At 37.6% G+C, this 19,778-nt stretch overlaps 1 protein-coding gene across 2 annotated transcripts in view; it reads right to left on the bottom strand.

Moving 5' to 3' along the window:
• FBXL17 (F-box and leucine rich repeat protein 17) overlaps positions 1 to 19,778 on the bottom strand; it is a 504,101-nt gene that overhangs the window by 214,109 nt on the left and 270,214 nt on the right. The gene's annotated exons all lie outside the window — the stretch shown is intronic.

Below are 19,778 nucleotides of genomic sequence, written 5' to 3' on the forward strand. Positions count from 1 at the left end.
CGGCCATATGCAGAGACCTGGACCTTGAATCCTGACCAAGCTTCCATAGTTTGGAGACCAGTGCTTAGTATCATCAATATGAAGGATCTGACTGACACCTCAGCTAGGGAAGGGGGGGGGGGGGGAAGCAACTTTGGAAATGGAAAATAGTTTCAGCCTGATTTTCATAAGAAAGGTAGGAAACTCACTGTGTTTAATCGTTTTTACTTAGCAAAGAATTTATCTTTCATATTCTTATAAAGTGGCTTTCTTCTGTGTTATCAATAAAAACTAACAGTGACCTTCCTTCTGGAAGGTTAAACTTCTAGCTTCTGTTTGAAACGCTAGAGTGCCTTTTCTCAGAAGAAATGCTACATATACGTGCCGCAAGCAATGAGAGAATACACCATCCCTCCGACCCTTCATTAGTCAGAGGATCTTGGCAACAGCAATGCTACTTGTATACGGTCTCTGCATGAAAAACTGTTTTCAAAGGTAACCTTGCCAAGGGCTATGTTCTGTCTTGGCAAAAGGAAGCAAACTTTACTTTTCTACCAATCGGTTCGCTCTGCATGAGAAACAGGTGTTAAGGTATGAAACGGGGCTCGGGGCTCGGAGCAGTAGCAAAATAAAACTCACCCAAAATAAGTTTCATCTGGAAAAAAACACAACTCAGATAATAAGCCTGCAGGGCCGACATGTTTTTGCAAAATGCAAATCATGAAAACTGGTTAAGGGATTAAATGCTCTTTTGCAAAAATGACCATGGAGATTATAATCATTAATTAAAATCATGTAAATAATTTTCTGAAAGAACTCTCCCTTTTTATCTCATAGGTTTCAAACAGCCTAATGGTAAAAAGGTTTAGTCTCAGAAGACATTCTCTAATTAAAACCAGAAATCTGGTATAATTAATAAGTGTCAGTCTGCAATCTCAACCACTTAGTAAAGGCAGAGAAATCAAATGCTGGTGTTTTATAAAAACTCCAATAAAATCGCCAAGAAAATGAAATTTTATAGCCTCTACTTCCTATCTATACAATAGGTGTCCCAGATGTGACTGGGAACTTGTTAAGTGGATAAATATTTTAACACTTACAATTCCTATATCCCGGTTTTATTCGTTTTTCTTTGCTCTTTGGCCCCCGCAACAGGCCACAACTAAGTCAGTCAGTCTTCTCTACGGCTCCCCCTGGACTCTGCTCCAGCATATATGCTGGTGCTCCAGGCACAGTGGAGCACTCCCAGGACCGGGCCTGAGCTCTCACAGCAGATGCTCCTTCCTGCCCAGGGCAGAGTGGTTTGCAGAGGGGATTTCCCCGGCCTCTTTGCTACTCTGCTACCAGCAGAGGTCAGTCAGAGGGGAAAAGCTTTTGGTGTGCTGAAGATGACAAGGGGAGAATCCCAGAGAGTGGAGCGGAAGCTGCTGGATTAGGGGAACTGGGAAGCCCACCTGACCTCTGGGCCTCTGTTTACAGGAGCCAGTGAAGTCCCTGACAGTTTGAACAATGTGAGTGGCTGTAGTTGCTTATAACATAAAGAATTTCAAACCACTATAAACGTAAGCAAAACATTTGATTTAAATATGTAGGTAATTACATGATAGTGATGTTAGAGGTAAGATGTGCTGCTCAGATCCTCCTTCTGGCAAGGGGCTTGCTGCCAAGTTTGGGGTATGGGCAGCGCCAGCCTTGGCTGCTGACCTCTACCACAGGGCTGACCGTCCTGCAGCACTGCCTGCAATTGTGGCTGAGCAAGGAGGCGACAGAAAGAACCACCCATTCAGCCCTGAACCTGCGAATGCTGGTGACGGAACTCTGCAGGGCTGGCCAAGACCGTGCTGTGCCTGCATCACAGTATGAGCTTTGCCTCTGCCCAATCCTTCTTCCTGCCTATGTCCTTTCACGGGAGCTGATCCCTGATAAAAACCTTAGACCCTGACCTCCATCTCAGTGTGTGCTGTCAAAGAACCCCAGAGTGACAGGTACAGTGTCTGTCCAAGTGCACATTGTAACCTATTATAACAAAATAAGAACACATGAGAAAAGCAAATAGAGATGCAAACCATATAAGGAAAATCCTCACCAAAGGTCTATAAACAAAATGCATAACCCGGATTTTCTTCTGTCCCGTCCTACCCTTCCCATTTTCCAAACTTCCTTTAGTAATACAGTCTCCTTCAGCCACATACAGAAGAAATCTGGGTGAGGGAGGAAGGCGTTTTCTACTAAACTGAATTAATACAATTAAGTTGGCTAGAAATTGACAAAGCCTATGAGCAATGTAGTATTTCCCATGAGTCACCAGTTTTGTTTTTAGTCACTTTGAATGTTGCAACAATAACCTTTTTTTCATTATTACCGTTTTTTATTAAAGGGGATTTGATATATAATCTGGGTTAGATTTAAGTAGTGATGAGAAATAGATATTTTCAATCAAAATTTGCTATGAAGCAAATTTCTTTTAAGTGAATGCTACTTTTTAATTAACTGCCATTGTAAAGTTGGAGATCGAATGAATAATAAAAAGATCACACCTGGGAATGAAGGTTTTCTTTAGAACTAATAAAGTTAAAGACATAAATAACTTCAATAAAACAACAATTTAGGGATTCTATTCTCATTGCCTCATCAAAACATTTTTTACTCTAGACACCAAAGACATTCACATCACAACTCCACAGACACTCCTTACTCCCTGTCTCTAGACTTACTTCTCTGAAGCATTATCATTCCCTTGACAATCTTCTTTGACTTCTACCAAACAACAACTCTTGGTTTCACTCTCTCTTCTCCCTGCCCTCCATCCTTTCCAGGCTCTTTCTCTTCCATGCAATCATGAAAAGACATCCCTTCAAGCTTGGTCTGAGGCCCTTTGCCCTTCTCAATCTATAAGCGATTTCTGGTTTCCACACCACATCAGGATTCTAAAGCAGCATCTATCCACAGGTGACTACCACAGACATACACATAATCCACTCATATGCAGACCACTCACAGAATGCTTCAGATAAATGCCTACAGGCAACACCAATTCCACACGCTGAACTCTTGACAGACCTTCACCCGGATTGCCTAGCTCAGAGAATGGTACTACTTACTCTTCATCCTGAATGAAAACCAAACCAAATAGACTTAGTGACATCTCCTTCTAGTTCACTGTCTCTACATCCAAATTCATCATCAAGTCCTGATGGTTCAGCCTCCAAAATTTTCCCACGATGATAAATTCTTCTTATGATTTATTTTTCCAATGACTGAAAAGGTAAAAGCAACTTCTGGCTTTTGGGCCAATTTAGCTCACGGGTGGTAAGCTAGATTTGACCTGTGTGCTGCAGTCTGTTGTCCTGGGTCTTATAAGAAACACTAGGGGCTTCTCAAAACTGCATACCTTACTCAGTTTGTATTACATGAGGGTTTCTTTCTTTCTTTCTTTCTTTCCTTTTTTTTTTAAATATTTTATTTATTTATTTGATAGACAGAGATCACAAGTAGGCAGAGAGGCAGGCTGAGAGAGAGAGGTGGAAGCAGATTCCCAGCTGAGCAGAGAGCCCGATGTGGGGCTCAATACCAGGACCCTGGGATCATGACCAGAGCCGAAGGCAGAGGCTTTAACCCACTGAGTCACCCAGGTGCCCCTACATGAGGGTTTCTTAAGGGGTTTTCAAATGTTTGGTTCTATTTTGTAGGTTGCTACACATTAACACCACACACACACACACACACACTTTTCTTTGTATAGTAAAGAAATCAATGAATAAAACTGTGCCACCAAGTTTTGCTTTTTGCTCCTATTGCAAGGAGGGCTCTGTTTAAAACATTTTCTTCTCTTGCCATCGAGATTTAACTGAAGACTACCATAATGTGATATTAGCAAAGTAAGCAATGAAAACCAAACAAAACCTTCATGTAAAACTACTTAACTGTGAGTCAAGATTTTTCTCTGAAATGTGCAACCTGAACAATATACAAAAATAAGTAGAAAGTTGAGGCTAATGCTGTATTGTAACTGCTACCCAAAGCACAGAATTTAAAACTAACAGCAATACCAGGAGTAATTAACATTTCTTGGGTCCTTACTATAGACCAACCCCTTCACTACTTATTTAAATTTTTTGGTTCATTTAAATACCCTTGCTTTTTTAATAACTTCTTGAGTAAACACGTACATCTGAACTTGTATGACAAAATTAGTAGTACAAAAACCCCCACATTCCTCTGTTTTCTATGTTGGCATTTTGCATACAATTTCATTTAGAAAGGAAGTCTGTCTGCCTTTATTTTTCCTTTAATATGCCACCCACTCTGACACTTTATTGCATGTTCTCATTACTTGCTGCTCTGTAGTTTGTTTTATACAAACTTTGCTTCTTCTAGAATCAGGTTGTTCCTGAGGACGGGCACCAGGCTCTATGCTTTTTCTCCCACTCTTTATGCTACATCTCCACTACTTATTCACAAAACGTGTACCCCACGTACTTGCCTAAAGCAGGGCTTAGCACACAGCAGGCCCCCAAGAGATGGACTACCGCTTATAGATGAGAATTTTTAATTAATTTGTGAATTCCTGAAATGTACACTTTGCCTAAATGCACTTCAGTTAAACTGAGGTACATATAAGAATTCTTGTAGATTTTTAATAAACTCTAATCCTTACATTATGTTTTAGATCAGAATAATATGTGGGTAGCAAAATAAATTATTTAATTTTAGTAACAGCAGAAAACAACTACAACAACTTGTTTTCTTTAGTTAATTTATGCGTCAAACTCTTCTGTCCAGAAAACACAATCTCCCTGCTATGTTTATATTATGGCAATAGCTTTGGCACCCTCCAGCAATCTGCTAGGCTGAGAAAAACTGTGACTTCAGACAAAATTAGTTCCATATATTCCTTTACATACTAAAACTTAATTGAATGTCCCAACAAAATGAATCAGCATCTTTTTTTGCCAAGAAAGATCAGAGAACATCTCTACAAAGGCCCACCTTGTACACTTGGACCAGTCCATATCTGGACTTTTCCTAATGACTCTTACAGGCAGAGAAAGTTATTCACAATGACAATAGCTACATGAGACCAACAGTTGGCTTTGAAAATCCAAAGCTGGAGCTGAGTGGGTCTGTATTTACATAAATATGAAATTTACAGAATTTGGAGTTGTTTTCTTTTCATTGCCAAGAAACATTTAAAGGTCTCATTAAAGGCTTTCTCCTAAATGAGTACACAAACAGGTCTTTTCAATTACATACCTGAGGGATGAATGGTTCCCAAAGGGAAGAAAATGAAAACAAGCAGTAAGTACTGGATTTGTACATACTGTTAAGATGTGTTACATATTATAGAAAATTTGATTATTTTTCTTTTGTTTTAAAGAAAAAAAGATGAATTGAGGAACTAGAATAGGCTCTCTTCAATTCTCAAAGTAAATAAGTATATAATAAATCTGTGAGATAATTATGTGGAGAGAATCAGCAATGGAGAGGGGATTAAAACATTTCTAAACCATTTACTTAGACAAATGATAAAATATTTAATAATTTTTAATCTGACACACACAGACCTCTTCACACACACCCTCCTCCCCATACCATGGGTCATGTATACTGGACAGTATACATGACATTCTCCCTAGAAGGGAGAATCACTTAAAATTCGGTATTTATTATTTGTTAAAAGTGGCAAATATTTCCCCCATTGAAAAAGATCCCTTTTTCTGTATTTTATATCCCAATATCAATTTTTATGATAATAATCTCACTAAAAAGCTTAATCCACTTTAAAAAATAAAAGACGGAAGCTCAGCCCAGACCGTTCTCTTCCTTCCCCTGGAACTACTGCCCCCTTGAGTTGTAAAGGAAAACTTGGTCCTGCACCACGCCCCAGGGGCGTTTTGCCTGTAATTTACTAGGGAAAAGCAAAACTTTACGAGGACACAAAGTTGAATCTACTGATGTGGAGCATTAAAATGATTACTAAAGAAGATTTCTTTTGAATTTCTAATAAGGAACTCATCTTGAAATGTACCCAAAAGCTGAAAAGGCAATTTACACTGCCAGATATTCCCTAGGGGTCACCAATGAAAAAATATTATATCACACTGTGTTTAGCGTCTTAGCGTCTTAGAATAATTTCCTTTACTCCCATTCAAGTTCACAATTCCACACTGACAGTTTTTAACATCTTCTGATTTGGTAATTTTAGTGCATTTATATTTGCAATGATTATACGCAGACCTGAGAGTTAAGTGGGTGGATCTGTCTAAGGGTAAGGACAATAGAATAAGATTTAAAATCTTTAACTCAGTAGGGTGTCTATGTTTTATTCTAATGCCTAACTTTATTTCAAGATGTAATGTAAATGTATGATAATGTGGAAAGAAACGAGCACGATTTTTAAAAAATCAAAGCCATCAGGTACTTAGAAAGCCACAGATTCAGGACACTAGAGACAGACTACATCTGCATGTACTATAATCCTTAATTTTAGCTGTCCATATTCCCCTCTGTAGTTCCTCAATCACTCAGTGTGCCAAACGACAGCATAAAGTCAGTGGTTTAAACAACAAAATGTACATAGTATGCTGCCTGGGAACCGTGTGGTCCAGAGTCTTGGGCTCATACACTTACAACAATTACTAGAGTGCAGGTATAAAACACAATCTCTGGCACTTAGCAGCATGTGCTTTTTCAGTCATTATTTTGTGCAAATTAAGCTCCCTGCGACCAGTTAGTTCATCAAGAAGCAAGAGCAAAACACAAGGGAAAAGCTCTTCTACACAAACAAGTTACGAAATCATCTGATAAAATGGTCAAAATTAATTACGTATCTCTGTGTATCTTATAACCAGAAACTTGTCCAAATCCTGGCAAACTCAGTGGTTCTGAGAGAAGCAACTATTATATGCTCATGCTTCCACAATACAAATGCCAGCAGGACAAACATATAAGACTGTGTAAACAGTATGTGCAATTTGGAGAAAAATCCGGGAAACCTCTCCCTGCTCACTCATTCTCCTTCTCTCCTTGATCTTTAAAGAATACCAAAACTATTTCTAAACTCTGTTTTGCATGTTCCTGTGAACAATAAATATTTAGAATTTTCTCATTCACATATAAAATGGGTCTTGAGGTGAAATAACACAAACAAAAAACATAAACTTGCTCCTGTAACTGGAAATACATTACTTTCAAAATCTGGATGGGTGTTCATATTCTGCTCTGAAGATGTGAAGAGTCACTGTTCTAAACCATTTCTGGGGACTAATTATTATATGATTTGCTATGGTTAGGAACCTATGGAAATTGAAACAAAAATGAAAATGACTTTAAAAGCTTACTTTTGGAAAGGCTCCCATCAAAATCGATAGAAGCAAGGGTACAAGTAAGTAAATCAGTGAGAGGCCTCTTTCAAAAAGTCAACCGAAAGTTCATCTCGGCCTGCCTATTGCTTATGAGTTTTATCGGAGCACTTCAAAATTGATTGGGAAGCAATGCTACCAGTCAACACAGGGAGGAAAAAAAACTTGCTTCTTTGGCCAAATCTGTTAAGTGATTATATCTAGCTTTTCTATTTTATATATAAGTGAGTCCTTATAGAAAGCAAATGTGTTATTTATGACATTCATTTAAAAATCATAGTATGTTGTATCTTTATACTTGGGGGACTGGAGGATATGTATTTTTTTTTTCCTATTAATAGTGTTTTACATTTGCTCAGAATCCTGCTTTATATCTCTAAGTTACTTTTATAAATACCAGCAGATGGCAAAGTTGTTTACCTGTAGTATGAAAATGAAGAAAGAACGGGGGACAGAAATCAGTGAAAACATCAGATGCTTTCTCACTTAATACATGGTATTTGTTTAACCTTTACCATACTGTTATAAAGAGGAGGAGACAGTATTTATGCCCATTATGTGTGAAAACTCAAGCTATGTAAAATATAAATGTTATTTTCATAAGCTATTAACAAAGAAGTTAGAGAACAGAAGTCTCTTCCAGCCTTAACCCAACATTCTATTTAGAAAAATATCAACTACTCACATTAACAAAATGCTATCTAGTATCCGACTGATTTGATTATCTCCTGACAAATGAGATCCTTTTCCTGTTACTTCAACAAATCTTAATAATATTTGTTGTATTAGGAACATATTATTTGGGGTGCCTGGGTGGCTCAGTCATTAAGTGTCTGCCTTCGGCTCAGGTCATGATCTCAGGGTCCTGGGATCGAGCCCTCCCTAGGGCTCCCTGCTCATCAGGGAGCCTGCTTCTACCACTCCCCCTGCTTGTATTCCCTCTCTCTCTCCCTGTCAAATAAACAAATAAAATCCTTAAAAAGAAAAGGAACATATTATGTGTTGGGAATTTTTATGTATCATTTATCACTGCTAATATTAAGCCAGAGGTAATAAATGGCAAATGTAGTTACATTTTATTCACAATAAGCGCTGATGTGATGATAAATGGCATCATTCATAGAGTTTTCACCTTTAAGTCAGATGTCAGAACAAAATGACACAAATTCAATTGTTTGAAAAGAACTTGGGAATTTTATGAAGAGAACTGTCTTCTTAGAAATAAGAAAAACTAATAAATCAATATCCTAGACAGGTAAAATCAATGCTGAACATGGGCATACTGTCTATGGCAAAACATAACTTTAAAAAATATAGATAAAATTGGTTTTTTAAAGTTTAAAATCTTAAGAGCTGAAAAATGTTCTGGGTCTGTTTAAACAGCTTGATTACCATATCAATCTAGTTATCTTCCTCAATATAGACTCAGTATTCTAAAACTGTTAAGCTTGTTAGCAATATCATAAAGTTAAAGGGGTCAAAAGAATGTGATTGATTACCTAAATGCAAAATATCCTATCTGATTTTGCTTTTAAATGTCAGTCATCCTTTTTTATAGGTGCTGAAGCAACAATTTATTTAGGCATGGAGATCCCACACATGAAACACTAGCAAAGCAATTTTTCAACTCGGGAAGAAGCCATTAATTCATTATCAATAACATTGCTCCTGCGCAAATGGAAAATACAGTGTTTTTCAGACATGAGCAGGAACAGCACTTAATTTAGACAGTTACCCACACAGAACAACCCTACTATTACAAGGCCCATTATTTCCAGAATGTCTGCAGTGGCAGTCCAAAGTTAACACCAAAGCTGTGGGCACTGTCCCAAAAGACCCCCAGAAAAATGTACTGAGGTTACCCTAAAGGGAGAGAACATGATCAAGAGCATGGGGGAGTGGAGTGGAAGACAGAGGAGGAGACAGGAGTTAAGCTTTCTTACATTCACATATGGCCCAGATTTGGACTTTAGATTATCCAGAAGTAACCTCTGGAAGAACGAGAGTTTGGCCTCAAGGAGATAGAAGACAACAAGATAGTTCTCCCTTATTTGGGGCATAAGGGTTTAGGCAGCACCTACAACATATCTGGATAGCCAATTAGCATGGAAGAGAACAGGAAATAAGGAGCTGTCTGAGCAACGAGAAGGCAGTATGAAGGTTTGGGGTGAAAGGGCAGGCCCTGCAGCAATGACTGGAAGGCCAAGAGAAGCAAGCCAAACCTAAGTATCCTGCTTTGAGTTTTGTACTGCAAGTTACAGAGCCCTGCAGTATAAGAGAAGGAAAGCCAGCTTACAACATATTAATGAATGACAGACTGGTGTGGATTCAATGCACTTCTCTGGGATATTTTAAACACTCCTCTGATTGGTCAAGTAAAATCAAAGTACACATATCATTTGGATAAAACCCCACCACTATGAAAGTGAGGGAGAGTCTTAAGATTTTAGTTTTTAACACAAAGAACTAAGCCAGTCACCTTTGCATGACTGCCTCTTTGTGACATTCAGATCTCGGTTTAAAAATTAAACCTGCATAGATGCCACTCCCTCAAGACCCCATACTTCTATCACATCATGCTACTCTAATTCCCCAAACAAAATTTTACACTGTATGATAGGTTTCTTATTTATCTACCCACAACCCCTAAAACAAAAGCTTCGCGAAAGCAGGAAATTTGCCTATCTTATTCACCAATGGTTCTCCTACACACTTAGTAAACTTTTAGTAGGAACTAAACAAATATGAGTTGAAGAGCAGCACCAGATCACAGTCGTCAAAGCCTCATCATGCTCACGTGAGAGTCACTGGCGTCTCCCTGATGTTTCCTTTGCCTCTGACACCAAATCAACAGCCCTGCTGGAGTAAAGTTTTCATACTGGGAATTCACCAAAATTTGCTTATTCTCCAGTTAGGTAACACTATAAACACAGTATTAAAAAACTGAACTCTAGGGGGCGCCTAGGTGGCTCAGTCAGTTACAAGTCACATCGCCTTCAGCTCAGGTCATGATCCCAGTGTCCCAGGATCGAGTCCCCTTCAGGCTCCCTGCTCAGCGAGGAGCCTGCTTCTCACTCTCCCACCTCCCTTGCTCGTGTTCTCTCTCTCACTCTGTCAAATAAATACAATCTAAAAAACAAAAACACCTGAACTCTAATGTAGTTGATTAGTGGTCAAACTAAGCCAAACAAAAATGAAGTATAAAATAGTTTATTATGTGATATAGACATCAACACACTTAGTTACTTTCAGCATCTAGACCATCTTTCATTATCTTAACTGAGAGTCAGTCAGCCAAAACTTTCCATGTCCACAATAGTATAAGTCATAACCATAAAAATGCACCATTTTCTTAATTACTTTATGGAGAGCAGATTATGCCTGGTATGGGTTTATTGCTTGTGTTACAATTTAATAGTGTTTTTGGAAGATTATTCATCTGTGCATAACCTAAATAGATACTAATTGAACTATCCTAATTATGTCAAGGACCCCTGCATTTCAGTTAAGACACTATTTGTAACGTGACTTTTATATTCACATCTACACTATCATTCTAAATACAACCATGGAAAGAAAAATTAATTATTTATATATCATAGATATATAAATATATAAATATAAATTATAATTATAATATAAATTATATAAATTTTTATATATAAATTATATGAATTATAGATATATTATATAAATTTATATAAATATTTATATAAATTTATATATAAAAATATAAATACAAATGCATATCATAAAAATTTTTAAGTTTTTAAAAATGTCTTAGATTTTTGGATTCTTTAGCAAGAAGATATTTCATTCTATGAAACCATTCTGAACCACGAGAAATTATTTTTTAACTTTTTTATTATGAAAAATCTCAAACATGTAGAAAAGTAGAGGAAGTAGTATAGTGAACATTCATATATGAATGACCACCAGATCGACACTGACCAACTCATTGTCAATCTCATGTCATTTATATGCTGACCTACTTGTCCCCAACTCCCCTCTCCACTTCAGACTGTTTTTTAAGCAAATCTGAGAAATTGTCTTATATTTTTAAGTATTTCAAAACATATTTCTAATAAATCCTCAGATTTTTAATATTTACATAATGCAGCTTTGCGATGCTCTTACTGAGCTGCTTATACCCTACTAGGAGTCTGGTTTTATAACACAGAACTAAAATATACTTGAATAGGACTTCTTAGTAGGCTCTTCTCGATAATTTACAAAATCAGCTAAAATAGCTTCTATTCCTGTTTTTTTCAGGTATTTTCTGGCAGGCTCTGATTACAGAATTTTTGTCCTGTTTTTAAGAATAAGTTAGAATGGAAAGGCAAGTTATAATGTCATAGTTTTAATCAATTATCAGGGCTTAATTTTTCTTCCTTTCTTTACTTTCAAGGCAAAAAAAAACAACTCAGAAGATCAATTCATTCTTAGAATTTGGATGTACTGAGACAAATTTAGGCATTTCACTACAATTACAGATGGAACTGTAAACATAAAAGATCAGAACATCAGAAATTCCATCGCAAAAATCTGTGGTAAATTACCACAGCTTTCAGACGGAAGACATTTTATGGAGGAGAAAACAGTGAATGTCTACACTGCTCTCTAGTTTAATGAGTTTGTTCTGCAAGTCTTTGATGTGAATTTTGGAGAGCTCCCCAATAAAAGGGTTGGGCTATGTCATTTTTACATCAGCCACTTATTTCTGCGCCTGCTAGGAAGAGAGGCATTCAAGAACCTCTTCAGAACTTCGCTTTCAAAGTTTAATTATGAATGGAATAGCATAGCAGGAAGACAGAAATTCAATGTGTGTACATAGAACTCTGTCCACAGGCCAAGATTTTATTTCCAAGGGACACAAGGCCTTCTGATCGAACAATGCTCTGGTTAGCTCATCATACTGACACAGGGCTTGTGCCAGGGCATTTAAGTCTTTCGATGTTCCACTATTCATTACTCCCTGATGCTTGCCAAAGACCAGACTGAGCCCATTCAGTATAAACTTAGTGCTGGGCCCAATCAAAAGAGTTCAAGGAAAACATGAACAAGTGTTTTGTATGCAGAATCCAGCCGCTGGCAGTGTCTATTAATGTAACACTGTTCCCAGCTAATTCTTATTTAGAAAATGGCTTTTGAACTAAATTGAGTTACCTCGCTGCTGTTTTTTAACATTAACTGGCACAAAAAGGAGAAAATGTTTATAATTAGTCATTTAAAAATATATTTTGTAATGTGATTTTCCAAGCCATCTTTTCCCACTCTTCCAGAGTCACTTGGGCAGGGAAACTAGACAACAAGTACCGACTTCTAATCATCACCTACACTAATCTGTTGCTTTTATTTTAACTAACAAAAATTTTCAAAAACACTAAAAATATAGAGTGGAATGTACAAAAGATGCCACTTCAGCTGGGAGAAAATGCTAAAGATACACTTGCAAAAATTTCAAAATAGATATCACAGAATCAAAATGCTCTTGAGAAAATGGCATATTTGCCTGAGACCTGTGTGAACAGGTTCACCAGCTCCCACCGTAGCTGAGCTCCTGAGCAGCTGGGGCCTGAATGAGAGAAGCTAAATCAGTTTGGGCAGCTCATCCTCAAGAAATGAGGATTGGGGCGCCTGGGTGGCTCAGTGGGTTAAGCCTCTGCCTTCGGCTCAGGTCATGATTTCAGTGTCCTGGGATCAAGCCCCACATCGGGCTCTCTGCTTGGTGGGGAGCCTGCTTCCTCCTCTCTCTCTGCCTGCCTCTCTGCCTACTTGTGATCTCTGTCTGTCAAATAAATAAATAAAATCTTTTAAAAAAAAAAAAAAGAAATAAGGATTAAACACAGTTCACCTCCCTCCCCAGAAGAGGTGGCTATTGCAACTAAAGGGTTTCTGTCTGCAAAGAGTGAGATTAATGGAAAGGGAGATGGAGAGTATCAGAGATGCTAATCCCCAATGAAACAAACTCATGGCATATACTATTTTTAAATAGTAAAAGTTTTAGTCCCAAAACGGTTTTCAGATTAGGAAGACAGTTTCCTCAGATTAGGAAAATATTTATTAAAAGTTTCAATTCCCTTTGACTAAAAGCAGCTTTATTTTTCTTTTAAAATTTTATTTATTTATTTGAGAGAGAGAGAGAGAGAGAGAGAGAGAACATGAGCAGGGTTTGGGACAGAGGGAGAAGGGAAAACAGGCTCCCAACTGAGGAGGGAGCCCAAGGACTTGGGGGCTCCATCCTAGCACCCTGAGATCATGACCTGAAAAGTGGCTTTATTTCTACCAAATATGTAGAACTGAGGAAACAAAATTTTAAGTGTGGTGACTAAAGAGACAAAATTTTGAATCAGACATACCTGAGTTCTATCCCTGATTTCAACACAAACTGGGACCTTGGGCAAATTATTTAATCTTTCTTCACCACAGGTTCCTTATTTGTAAAATGGAAATAACACCTACGTTGTTGCTTGGAATTTGGAGTATGTCATGGTGAGGTTCTTCCCATATTAGCTCAGTCTATTCCTTTTTTTTTTTTTTAAGATTTTATTTATTTATTTGACAGACAGAAATCACAAGTAGGCAGAGAGGCAGGTGGAGGGGTGGGGGGGGGGGGGGGGGAAGCAGGCTCCCCGCTAAGCAGAGAGCCCAATGTGGGGCTTGATCCCAGGACCCTGAGATCATGACCTGAGATGAAGGCAGAGGCTTCAACCCACTGAGCCACCCAGGTGCCCCACTTAGTCTATTCTTGATCAGAAATGCTTCAGTCCAAAAGCAACTGTCATACTGTTGACACTCTCATTGGTTTTGCTCTGATTTAAGTTCAGTGGTATACATATGGTGTATCAACAAAGAACATAAAACAAAAAAACTTCCCGAGAAAAGATTTCTGCAAACACAACACAGGCAGAGTTTTCCCAGTATGTCACTAATGCTTAATTGTCTAAACAATTCCTGGCAGAAGAAATATTTAAACTGTACCTTTTACAAGACTGAGAATCTTATGACAAAGCAATTTTCTCATGACATTTTTTTCTGCCAATAACATTTACTATTCTGAACATCGTAAAGTCAGAGTTGAGAGACTGCATAAAAGAGGTGATATTGACTAATAGGAAATGGTAAATATGTTATAAGCACCACAATGAAGCCAATCAGAGGAGGAGAAAAAGATATTTGCTATCAGAATTACTGGGTGCTTTGCAAATATGTATAACTTTTTGTGAAGCCGTGGAACTATTTCATTTTTCTGTCTTTTAAAGGTTTTATTTTATGTGAGCCAGCTAATCGGTCCTTACTCTGCTTTGAAAAACCATCGGCTGTGAATTCACTTGGATAGAATTTGGAAAGCAATCAGAGCAAAAGCGACCCATTACATCAGCTTTATACAATTATCCAGAAAGTAACCATGTTCAGTAATTCAACTTCTAAAACTTCAGAAGACTTGCTGCCGCACTGGATTTTCAGCTGCAGCCCCTTCACTTTCCAGTGGCATGAAGAACTTTCATATTCCAACAGAGTTCCTTAGAGAAAAGCACAAGGCTGGGCTATTGCCTGTGCTTCAAAAACAGGAGGTTAGTTGTTATTTAAGTGATCACTTGGTAGGGGATCCCACCATTGGCACCTTCAGTGTAAACCTTTAGTATAAAATACTACTCATCTAACTGGAGAAAAAGTAAAATAAAACAAGGGTCAACAGATGATTATGAGCATCAAAAGAAAAATTCATGAGAAGACTAATTTTGATCTTTTATGGTACGCCATGTGCTTTATCAAGCAATCTCATATACTTTTGCAGTACAGCTTTCTAGTTTTCAACTGTTTCAGTCCAAATGAGATGTTTTCTCTTTCATTTACCACAAAACTTGTATCTTTTTACTTTGATGGAAAAGGAATTTGGGGAGGCGTTAGGGCTCTTACTTTACAGTTAAAAGGAAAATAGGTCTCTTCCATGGTTTTTGTGTGGACTACCTATTTACTTCTCAAAAAGTTTCCCCTGTCTTTATTTACCTTTTTTTTCTCAGCCTACAAGCTGCTCTTAGGCTTTTTGTTGATTTTTCCCTTTCTAGTCCCCTCTGGCTGCGATCCTTTTCCTTCTTCCACAAAGCAAACTGTGCTAGACACCAGGCCTTCTACGGGACCCTCTCAAATTTCTGTCATCAATTTTCTTCTCTCCTCTCAACCAAATATTAATTTTACCACATTTCTAAATCTTTCATTAGAAAGATTACCTACAATGAAAATAAAGAGATTAATCAATCCTCTAAGAATTCTCCTGAATTTACCAAAGATCACACTGAGATATAGACTCAAAATGTCGAACTCAACCAACAATCCTTGGTGAATATCTGCTACAAGACAGACGTAAGAGCATCCCTGATGGGGAAGAGCAAAAACAGAAGATGTAGCCTCTGTCCTCCAAGAAGTTTCTGATTTTAGTCGGAAGAGTAAGACACATGCAAAATCAAATAAAAACAGACATAAAGAGTAAAGGATTCATTCAATGAAGGTCATAAATGATTTATAGTTTTGTGGCAAAGCAAGTGTGGCAAAACAACACGTAGAGGATGTTTCCAATCGTGTTATAAATATATTTGGCTCTACAGTACAGATGACCAGAAGGATACTCATGGACAACCCTGGGGAGCAGAAAGGACTTTCCCTTTGTCTTCATGTACTTTGGCTATGTCCAATCTTCTAAAGTTTTTGTTCTAATAACAAAGAAGAAACAATAAATAAAATGACTCCTATGGGTAAAGAGAAGAGAAGGTAGAACAGGACGGGGCCTTGAAGAATAAGCAGGGGGTGATGGGCCAAGCAGGAGGCAGAGAAAGGGCAAGACACTGTGTAGAAGCGAAGTTTTGGGACTTGCAAATGATTATAATTATGCCAATTTGGTTTCAGAAGATGATTCAGGTAAAACTAGCAGAAAAGTCAGGCTGCTGTAAGCTGGTGGCTTTGACATGATTTTGTTATTAAGCCATTAGATCTTACGTATGTTTCTCAAAGTTGCTTTTAGCTACAAAGAGAGTAAAGGAGAAAACATAGTTTTCTTTGGATAACATATCCAAGTTATAAACATAAATAGAGAAAATGCGGGAAAAAAAAACTTAAAATGTTACAAAGGGAGCTACTTCTTCAACTCTTAATTTTCTGTGTCTATAAGATTTACGTGCTTCATTTCTTATCCTAGACAAATTATAAAATTCTTCCCAAAAGGAAAAGGACAAAAGACAAGCTTTGCTTTCAACATTTTTGCTGACATGAATACTTCTAAAGTTAAGCAACAATAACAATGACAGAAAAGAAACTTAAAGCCTTTTAAGAGTTTACATCTTATTAGAAAAAGGCCATTAAAGCAAAAACACTTACTATCTCCCTGTGTTTACTTAAGAAATAAGTATCAAGCAGAGTAAGAGATGGTGACAGAGAAGGAACAGCAAGAAGAGTCTGATGCTCTGTACTTTGCAAATTAATTCTACAAACTATTTTATTGCCAGAAAGTGGGGAATTGATCCTATTTGAAATAGTGGAAAACTGAGGTTCTCAGGAGTAAAATGATTGATTTACTCAAGGACTCAAGATGGAAAATAAGTAATAAGCTGGATCTGGAAGCCAATTCTTCTAAGTTTAGCGTTCTTCCACACCACAGCTAACAACTCCAGCACAGTAATGTAGCAGGAAAATGAAGAGTACAAAATAACCAAGCAGGACAGTTTTCTAGTTCTTGTAAATAAGAAAATTAAAGGAAACAAAATTTTAAAAGACAGACTAACAAATGTTGGCACAAACATGGGAAAATTGGAACCCTTAAATACTGCTGGTAAAATGGTATAGCCACTTTGGAAATGAATGTGGAGTTCCTTTAAAATATTATACATAGGGCACCTGGATGGCTCAGTGGGTTAAAGCCTCTGCCTTTGGCTCAGGTCATGATCCCAGGGTCCTGGGATCGAGCCCAACATCAGGCTTTCGACAGGGAGCCTGCTTCCTCCTTTCTCTCTCTCTCTCTCTCTGTCTGCCTCTCTGCATACCTGTGATCTCTGTCAAATAAATAAATAAAAATCTTTAAAAAACAATTATATATAAAGTTACCATATGACTCAGCCATTCCACTCCTAGATAGACAAATATATATGTATTTGTATAAAAAATCTCCAAGGGAAATGAAAATTTCCATAAAAATTTGTTCACAAATGTTCACAATAGCTTTACTCATGGTAGCTGAAAAACAGAACTCAAGTGTCCAGCAACTAATGAATGGATAGACAGAATGTGGTATATCCATACAATGGAAAATTATTTCCAATAAATAGGAATGAAGATAAATGCTACAACAGGGAAGAACATTGAAAAAAAAAGTCCTAAGTGAAAGACACCATACTCAAAATGGTACATATTATACTATTCCACTGATAGGAAAAATCCAGAATAAACAAATGGATATAGGTCCAGAAAGTAGCCTGGTGGCCAAGGGCTGGAAAAAGGGAGTAATGAGGAGTGACTGTGGTTACAGGGCTTCCTTTTGAGTTCATGGAAATATCCTAATTTTAGGTATTCCTGATGGTTGCACAACCTGTGAATATAGTAAATGATACAGAATTGCAAACTTTATGATAATGACTTTTATGGTATGTGATATATATTTATATAAAGGTGCTATTTTAAAAAGAGGTGAAAAAATAAAATAGAAAAATTTTTGAAAATATTACCAAAAAATGTATATCGTTTCTTCCTTAATAACCTTTGAGTTTTAAACACAACTATGGGGGCACCTGGGTGGCTCAGTGGGTTAAAGCCTCTGCCTGCAGCTCGGGTCATGATCTCGGGGTCCTGGGATCGAGCCCCGCATTGGGCTCTCTGCTCAGCAGGGAGCCTGCTTCCCTTCCTGCCTCTCTGCCTACTTGTGATCTCTCTCTCTCTCTGTCAAATAAATAAATAAAATATTAAAAAAATAATAAAACATCTAAAAAAAATAAATAAACACAACTATGGGGGGTTTTTGGTTAATTAAATGACATAATGAAGTGAAAGTTTTTCAACTAGGATTAGGTATTATTTTATAATTCAGTTTCCTTTGCAGTTAAAGACATCATTTCAACATCATTTCCTCCTGTAAGGGAAACCTCATCCTTTTCATTTCACAAGTCTTAATTATATCAGGAAGGTGAATTACAGCACCAAATTATTTTATAAAATATTTCATGACTCCAGGGTGGCTTAGTGGGTTAAGTGTCTGACTCTTGATTTCTGCTCAGGTCATGATCTCAGGGCCGTGAGATTGAGCCCAGAGATGGGATCCAGGCTGGCTGTGGAGCATGTTTATGATTATCTCTCTCCCTCTCTCCCTCTCCACTCCTCTCCGTCTATCTCTCAATTAAAAAAAAATCATTTGAATGGAAGATGAAGAAAGAGATAAAGTGAAACATATTTTTAAAGGGACATACAATGCATACGTAAAGCAAACACACCTCTTGGGAGCCATAAGGACTTTGACAAGTCAGGATGGGCACCAGTTTCCTTAGGGTTGACTCATGTAAGTCCTTCCTACCTCTTCATTCAGCTCATCACTCTTTGATGTATTGTTCTAATGGATGTCTACCAAACAAACACTCTTATTTTGATTCTGTTTTTACTGAAATTGAATTGATTATATCATAGGCAACATTTTTTTCCCAAGCTTATATTCCTTTTTGTTTTTCTGGAACTTGAAAATCTGTACTACGAAATGTAAATAACATTCTCCCTTTTCATTCGATTTAGCACATGTGCTTATTGAGATGTACGATATAGAGGGTAAGGGCAGAAAAGCAGAGCCAGACTCCCTGGGTTCTGATCTTATTCTGCTACTCACGAGCTATAATTTTAAAAACCCAGAGGTCACTTGGCCTCTCTGGGGTCAGCTTCCTCATCTTTAAATGGGAAAACAGTAGAAACTTCCTTGCACACTTGAGTGAGGATTAAATGAGTTCATATATGCGAAGCACTTCGATCAGTACCATGTTCATAATACAACATAAGCAAAGCCTAAGAGTTAGCTCATTTGTTAATAATGAAAACAGGAACAATCACCAGGGTTAGCCTTAACCCAGATGAGCATCTGGACTGACAAAGCACAGGGCAAGCAGCTGGACTGCTAACCTCTGTTCCCTATTCCACCCATTCCCCTGAAACCACTGAATCATCCTTTGCCCAGTGGGCCCATATCAGAGAGAAGGGACATTGGGTCCATAACTACAGAGATAATAATATGTAACAAAGAAAACCTGCACATAAACTCATTTTAATATCCAATGTTCATTTACGCTATCCATTTATTGCCTCCATTTTCTATTCTGTTCCTACCCCAGAAGAGTCCTCTTGAAGTATTCCTCTAAAATTATGCACATGGCCGTCAGTCACTAATTGCTATACTACTAAGGAAAGGTTACATGTAAC

Source organism: Mustela nigripes, chromosome 12 (genome assembly GCF_022355385.1).
Source record: "Mustela nigripes isolate SB6536 chromosome 12, MUSNIG.SB6536, whole genome shotgun sequence".
In the NCBI taxonomy this organism is placed as follows: Eukaryota; Metazoa; Chordata; class Mammalia; order Carnivora; family Mustelidae; genus Mustela; species Mustela nigripes.